The sequence below is a fragment of the Pleuronectes platessa genome, chromosome 10, assembly GCF_947347685.1.
Source record: "Pleuronectes platessa chromosome 10, fPlePla1.1, whole genome shotgun sequence".
NCBI lineage: Eukaryota > Metazoa > Chordata > Actinopteri > Pleuronectiformes > Pleuronectidae > Pleuronectes > Pleuronectes platessa.
In genome coordinates, this window is record NC_070635.1 from 1,709,565 (window position 1) to 1,716,430 (window position 6,866).

Below are 6,866 nucleotides of genomic sequence, written 5' to 3' on the forward strand. Positions count from 1 at the left end.
GGAACCACTGGGCTTATCTACCAGACTGTTCTGTAAATACAAACATGCTGCTTATTTATAGGAGCTATAGAGAAACACATTTGTTTGTGTCTACCTCCGATTGTCTTAATTCTTTTAGCTCCGATTTTGGGCTCCACCTTCTCCTGAGGATCACATGTGGCTCTCGTGTTAAATGTTCGACTGTGATCTGCTCCCTCAACTTAAAGAATGATGACCAGTGTGCTCACAGGAGTCAGCAGCTGCTCACAGGGAGACTGAACAACACCTGTAAAGAAGAATTGTGTAGAATAAGTGCAGTTAAACTCAGAAGGTCCACATTAAAATGTGTCCTTTACTGTAGTATTATAAAAATGCAGAATTTAGATGAAAACCTGTTGATTCAGAAGTGACAGGGGAAAAGCACGACAGCCTGTGTGAGTCTGTTGAATTGGTTTCGACCTCAGCGCCTCTCAAAGCGTCGGGGGGGGGGAGCGTCGGGTTGTGTAGCGGCCCGTATCAGATGGGTTTTTTTCAACCTGGAGGAAAGTACCTAAAATGTTCCTGTGATGTAAAAAAGTGTTGATCTGCTCTGACCTGGGTTCTGCAGATAAATTTGACTGACGGATGAAACCGAGGCGGCTGCAGCTGCGGCCTGGAGATCCAGCTGTGCTCGGGTCAGCCGGTGTTATCGGAGGAGGCGTGTCTCTTCCTGTGAGCGAAAAGAATAAAACGAGACGGAACGGAGCAGCAAACAAAGAGTTTATAATAATAAAAGTATATAAAAAAGCCTCTGCATTTAGCTCAGTGTCGCTAAATGCCTGTTGCTGTGTCAGCTCCACGGTGCACGTCCATCAAACGTGTGTGTCTGCAGGGGCACGTCCACTAACTTGACTTGTGATGAAATCTAGGGCTTGCAATTGGAAAACGTTGAACTTACCACAAGACTTTACTTCCTGCGTATAAGTAAATCCCCCCCCCCCCCCGACCTCGAGCTGGGTATCAGCAGTTAACATTTACACAGATTCCCGAATCACTGGAAAACGATCATCTCTCACCCTGAAGGGTTAAAGACGCCTCACGCAGGAGATTTATCATAACAATCATTTAAATACTCATATTTAGCTTGTCTGGGTGTTTCCCCTTTTCCTTCAATGTGTCACGGCTGTTTTTTTGCACATTCAAAAGTTCCACTGAGTGATAAAAGCTGAAGTCTGCAGCAAAGAGAGGCTCTGTTCATGTGCCTGACTGGTTTGTTCCATAAAGCATCAGAGAGCCACATTTAATTCAAGCGTCTAACGGCCTGTTTGACTCATATCGATACAGAACCATCGTTAACAGCTGATCGAGCAGCGTCTCACTGGAATCTTCAGTCTTCAGTGGAAACGATGTTCAATCTCATGTTTTGCTGAAGTGCCTTGTGGTTTAGAGTTAGTCTATTATATGTAGACTCCGCCCACGTAGCTGACGACTACAGGACGTACGCATGTAGATAAAATTCTTTAGTCCCTAAAATCAAAACCACATCAGATGAAACTATGGAACAAACACGTGAAGCCGGGTTCGGATCCTCAGGTGTGAAAACGTCCTCGGTGACTTTCAGTGTAAAACAACAGGGCTAATTTAAGAGATGTGGTTTTGTTCTGTAATCACTTATAATGAACCCGCTCTTCATCTCCTCAGTGTCTTCCTGAAACATCGTTTTAATTCCTGAATAAGCACCTGGAGACACGAGGTTCTCTCTCTCTGTGATTAATCAGGGTTTTGAAGAAGCTCTCGTCTTGAACAGTGCGTCACCGACAGCTCGACAGCTGAGGCAGGATCTGAGCTCAGATCAGCCGGCTGACAACATGTGCTCACATCATCACATTGCACAACGAGCTAAAGACCACTTGTGTGAATTATCGGCCGTCATCTGTTCCTCAAACCTATATTTAGAGAAGGGGTTTCGCTGACAGCGGCTGAACACCTGATGCCAGGAACAGGCCACACAGTCATTTTGAGTTTGAAGATGGTCACTGCATCAGATTTGGTGATGTCAGAGGCTGTGGACCAATCAGGGCTTGTGATTCAGGAGATCAGAGAGACAACAACACGTCAGCCTCATGTCCTTTTCACTGTTTACAGCTTGTGAATAATCACTGTGCTGAATATCCTGAGCCGTGTGTGTGTGTCACGAGGCATCACGAGTTCTTTTGGCCTCACATTATGTTTTCTTATTGTGGAAATGATGAAATTCTCCTTGTTTCTGATGGTTTCTCAGGATCCGATTGGCCCAATGTTTTCTTTTTTCAAGAGGTGACAACACAATCATCCTCACTGCTCCACTTTATTTTATCTCCTACCGCAACAAACTTATAACAAAACACATCAGACTCTGTGTGAGGATATTTATTGGATGATAGAAAACACAGACCTGATGTACAAAGACCTTTCGTGGCATCCACCAGAAGCAGTGTGGGTTTTGTTTGCTTCAGTTCTTCTGCACGAGGAACGAGACGTATTCACCTGTGTGTCTGCTGCACTGGTTGAACTGGGATCTGCTGGGAGCTGCACCTGAGCTGTGCTGCAGCCGGGCTCGGACACACCCGTCCGTGCCAGTGCTGGAAGACCATCTCAAACAAAACCACACCAAGGGCAATTTGGCAGAGGAGCAATCTGAGTGCAAAGGCTGTAGATAGGAGAACAGTGGCGTGGTGATCTCTGCTCTGACTTACAATCGTGTGAGTGCACACCCAGAGCCAGGGAGCAGCCGAGAGCTAAAGGTCGGTACCTCCAACCCGGATGTTTTCAGGCCGGATCCGCACGATGCCAGGTATCAGCCTGATTGTACCAAACACAGAAGGTGCCAATACTTCAGATGAAAACAAACCTAACCTCTTATCAATCTGGAGTTTGATTCATCATCATGTTATCTGAATTAAAAACAAACTCTTAAATGGAACCAAGCCTCAATTACTGGATTGTGTGTTTTGTAAACACTTCTGATAAGAGTCCTGTCTCACAATGTAAAGAAAGTGACAAATTAACCTTTGATCAGCAACTTCGTCTGAAACTGCTCCCAAATGTGTCATCATGTGAAAGAAGCCAAAACCTCTTTTGAAACCACATTCGAATTAGATTCAGATTTTTGTTTTGATCTTTTTGTTTGTTTTGTTTTTAGTCTTCATCAAAGATCCTTGACTTATTCCGTGAAAAGCTCAATGTTCTATTATCGTTCTGCACTTAATTTTATTATTGAATGTAAAACATCCGGTGCATAAATTTCACTTTGCACAAATGTATTATTCTTTTAAATCATCTGGATATATTGCGATTCATTCAATAATCTCAAGTTTGGCAACAACAGATTTCAAACCTCAAACGAAAAAATCTCCATTTTCCTTCTCTGGTTGTTATTTGAGCTGGTAAACATCAGTTTCCCATCAGAACGACTGGTTTCACGAACCGTGCCTTCAATTTCTCATGTGTGTAGGTGGACGTCTCGTGTGTGAAACTCTTTGTTCTCATCGATGTTTCTGTACAAATGTAAATCTGGTTTTATCCAGAGTTTAACACCATCCGCCGTGTCGTACACTTCTTAAAAACACTCTCCTCCTTTAAATCCCTCCCTACGTCTTTAAGCCAGGATTCTGCAATCGCCCAAAAGCCTCTTTTTCTGTTTTTGTGTGTTTTTGTGTGTGAGTGTGAGTGTGAGTGTGTGTGTGTGTGTGAGTGTGTGTTGCCTCAGCTCTTTCAATAGGACGTGCAGCCTGTGGGCGGGTGTGTTTTCTTTCTCTCGCTGCAGTTGTTGAATGTCTCTGGGGAGTCGGCTGGATTATTGAGGGGATTTCTGTTGGATTTCAGGGAAATAAAGACAAACTGTTTTTCCTTTCTCCCTGAACTCTCATATTGCATCAACCAATCACAGCCCGCAGACCTGACGCAGCCCTAAGTGCTGTTTACATGCATTTTTAACAGTAGACCTCTCTCCGGCTATAAGCTGCGTATTATAGAGGGTTGCGTCATGGAAGTGGAACCAGAGGAGGGAGTAAGCCTTTTAAAACAGCACTGGCCTACTTTGTTATCTCAATGAAAGCGTGTCACACAATGTACACATGTTGTGTGTGGTGAGGTTGTCTATAGGAGGCAGAGGCTGCATCCAGGCCGATGGAGGAACTAACAGAGAATCACTGCAGCTGTTTAAAGGACAAGGGGATTAAAAAAAGAACTGGTAAAAGTAGAGGAGGTTAAAAAAAGAATCAAAACGTCTCTTTGTGACGTACGCTGGTACTTTGAGCTAAATGCTAACATGCTAATTCAATGTTTACCAGGATCACAATCGTAGTTTAATGCTAACATTTACTAATCAGTACTCAATCATAGACTATAAATGACGATGGATGACAGGTCCATGTTTTCTTTTTGCATAAATGAAGCCAAACATATCCAGAACATGGGGGCGGCCATCTTGCACTTTGCAAATAATTTGGAGCAAAGGTAGAGGAGGCGGGGTTTATGACCTGTACTGCAGCCAGCCACCAGGGGGTGATCAAGATGCTTTGGCTTCACTTTTGGAAAGCTATAATTTCATCCATCTTTAGATGCAGTCTATGGGGGATGGATCTGGTTTTTATCAGGTATCTATTCATTATACAAACTTATGGATGGATCAACCTAAAGGGAGCATGAATATTTCCTCATATTCATTACTCTGCATTGCTGAAATAGAATAGATAGATAGACAGATAGATAGACAGACAGACAGACAGATAGATAGATAGATAGACAGACAGACAGATGGATGAATACATAGAGAGACAAACATTATTGTTGCACAATGAGCAAAAACTGTGGAGAGGAAACCCGTTGTTTACTGGAGGAGTGGGCGGACGTCTGCCTCGACCAGTTTGGTTGAATGGGGGAAAAAAAGAGGAGAGAGATTTATTAAAACATACAAAATCAGTTTTTCCAGAGACGATGTGCAGGAAAAAACGTCTGCAGGACATTTTCAGAATAAAAATTCTGCATCCACAGCTCAACAGCAGCAGTTTTTCAGAGCCCTGTGTTGTTCACGCTTCATCGCTCTGTGTGTGTCTGCAGGGCGGCGACGTGCTGAGGTGCAGCTTGTTCTGACGCCGCCTCACACTCCTGGTAAGTGCTGCATCAGGAGTCGGGAACATCTTGTTTTGAAATGTTGCTCTGCGGCAGATTCCTGCATTGGACTGAAATAACTTTAAAAAAGGTACGTGTCTGGACATGCTGTTCCCGTCGTAAGGGCTGGACGTCATCCAACGTGACGGGGCTCCACAATAACAGGGAGGTGGAAGGAGGTGGAAGGAGGTGGAAGGAGGTGTGTTATGTCCAGACTGATGACATAACACAGCTACGTGCAGCAGCAGCATCTTCATATAGAACAGACAAACAACATGTAGGTCAGCTGAACGTGTGCAGGCTTGTTTTCACTTACACTGCAGATGGAATCAGGGCCTTTTTGTTTTGTAATTTTCCTGGTTTGTACATTGAGTACATTTAAAAACTGACGTTCCTCAGGAGAAAGATGTTTTCATGATGGAGATTGAATCCATCCAATATAAAACGGAAAGATGTTTATGCTTCATTTAAAATGCACCCCCCCCCCCCCCTCCCCCCCATCCTTTTGTCATCCTCAGAAATCCTCCCCGGCCTCTGTAGAGAAGTATCTGTCGACTCATTCTTCCGGATGTCACTGGACTGGTCATACTGGGCGAGGGACTGGTTACTCACTGCTATTCAGTTCTTGAGGACATTGTGTCCAAGATGAAAAGATGTTTGATCCGCTGATGAAACAATGACACACCCACAAGGCTCTGGTTGAGTCGAAAGACGCTGTGCTTTTATTTTGACGGTTGCTGGGTGTCACTATGACTCTCCAGTGACTGTGTAACTTCTTTCAATCACGTCTGTAAAGTTGGATTTGATTATTTTTCTATGTAACTTCCGCCTCCTGGAGTTTCCTGAACATTTTGATATCTTTGCACAACTTGGACTTGATCCAAGAACTTTTTTCCGTTGAACTGGTTGTTAATTTTTGCTTAATTATTAGCCAGCCTCTTTTATTGTTTAATTTTCAGTTCAATCCACGCTCTCTCTCTCTTTCCTTCTTTATCTTTATCAGCATGTTTTATCTCCCCTGGAATTTACTATGAAAAAGTACCTTTCGCTTGATTTACTATAAACAAGTCATTTAATTTACAAATAGGAGAATGTCGTCACCACTACGGGACTTTCAGAGTTTTTATTTTCACTTTCTGTTGTCAGGTAATTAATATTTTGTAAAATGGAGGGAACTAAAGAAACAGAAATCCCATAAGAACAATTTGTTTCATGTTAATGAGCTACTTATTATTATTAAACTTCTTTTTTTTAAATCATCTCTCATAAACATACTTTTACCGATTGTCTTTTTCATGTCTTTTGGTTCAGCAAATATTCATTTTGATCCTTTTCTTTGTTTTATCTGCCGTCTTTGATTCTAGAATGTGTATTAAATACTTTTTGGTTTTAATCAGTCTTCTCTGTGAAGCATTTTTTAACATCTGTTTTGACAGGTAATATCAATAAGGTTATGATTACTATGACTATTATGAGGATGCAGAGTTCTCCTGAAGAGAAACTGAACACTTGCACATTAGAACATTTGAAAATGTGTACATTTGCCCTAGACTTATTTTTTTTCTACTGCATTATCACACCTATCCCACCTATAGTTTATTAGAGTTAGTGTACTTCCTATTTATTTACATATTCCACTATGCACAATATTCTGCACTTTTACTGCCTTTTTTTGCACTTCTGGTTAGATTCTAAACTACATTTAGTTGTATATGTACTTGTACTGTGCAATGAGAATAAAGTTGAATCAAATCTAA

The 6,866-nt window shown here is 42.2% G+C and overlaps 1 long non-coding RNA gene across 1 annotated transcript; it reads left to right on the forward strand.

Moving 5' to 3' along the window:
* The first annotated feature begins 1,011 nt into the window (after positions 1 to 1,011).
* LOC128449196 (uncharacterized) lies at positions 1,012 to 6,866 on the forward strand. Its single transcript, XR_008339851.1, has 3 exons — positions 1,012 to 2,741; positions 5,059 to 5,386; positions 5,628 to 6,866. It is a non-coding gene; the product is annotated as an uncharacterized LOC128449196 (long non-coding RNA).